Here is a 1,425-nt window from a genome sequence, read left to right on the forward strand (position 1 = left end):
TACAGGTAGACTGTATGTTGAAATGTAACACGAAACTCATCAGAACTCCAGAAGGAGCCTAAGGGAACACAGTCCAGTGTCACACAGACTAACTCTTCAACACAGATCACATTTCAATGGGATGCCCAAACTAAGAGCTGCTTTTAACAGCACTGTCTACTACTCATAAACTAAGGCTGGGAAAAATACTTGTAATTATTTTGCACAGTAATAGTGTTCTAGAGAATAGTTTTAAAGATCACCAAAATACAATACTAAGAAAATGAATGGCTCAATTTTAAAATGGTGAATAATTTTAACAGGTACTTCACCATATAACTCTATCTATCTATCTATCTATCTATCTATCTATCTATCTATCTATCTATCTATCTAAATCAAATGTCCAAGAAGAGTAATGACATTTTAGCTTTAATCTGCACTTACAAGTATGCTGTGGTGCTGGCTTCTCCCCTACCAGGAGAAAAACTGGGAAGACATCACAAGGATGAGGCTAACCTCACATCTAACCTCACAAGGATGAGGCTGCCCAAACTGGAAGTGAAAATATTTCCTTAGATCCAGCAGAGACCAGAGGCTGCCCCTGAACCCTGGGAGATGGGGATGCAGAGTGAGAATGGATGGGCTGCAGACAAAGCAGGAGGCAGCCACCACCTGGAGGAGGTCACACTCTGCTGGCAGGTGTGGGAAACCAGGGGGAGGAGAGGGCATCGCCGGCCTGCAGGCACCTGTCTCTGTGTCAGGGTCGACCTCCCAGTGCCCACCATGTACAGCACTGGAAAAAAATGGCCTGCCCCTGTTCTGACAGGGAAACCGGCTGCACACTGCGAAGTGTTACACTGGATAACCGTGAGGTTAGGTTTGGCAGGGACGGCTTGATCTTCCTGTGCTGGGCCAAGACTCAGGCACGAGCCCACACAAAGGTGCCAGCCAGATCACTGGAAGCAGGGGGCACACAGGGACACAGCTGCAGGGAAGGGTGGCAAGGGGCACTTGTCAGAGAACGCATGCAAGGAGCTGCTGGTGTGAGAGGATAAACAGAAACCGCAGAGAGGACAGAAAGGTGAAACGTTGCGCCAGAACCCAGGAAAGTCTGCTCCCGCGTCGTTTGCTGCATCGCGGTGGTCACATCTGGCGCGCGGCAGCGCTGTGCAGGGGGTGCGCGTGGGGCTTGAGCTGTTCCTGGAGAAACGCACAGCAGAACCTGCAAGAACCCTGCTTGTCTGTGTGCCCCGGCAGAAAGGACGGCGCCTCTGCTGGCACCGAAGCGGCACTGCTGCCCAATCCCCGCAACTCAGCACCCGCAGCACTGGGCCACCTGGGTGCCCCAAGCCCGTGCAGGAGCCAGGAGTGCAAGTACCTGGTGACACCAAGGGCCACGGGGCCAGAAGAGCCTGCTCTGGCAGGAAGCTAGCGACTGAGGAA

The sequence above is a fragment of the Octodon degus genome, unplaced genomic scaffold (assembly GCF_000260255.1).
Source record: "Octodon degus isolate 3935 unplaced genomic scaffold, OctDeg1.0 scaffold00155, whole genome shotgun sequence".
NCBI lineage: Eukaryota > Metazoa > Chordata > Mammalia > Rodentia > Octodontidae > Octodon > Octodon degus.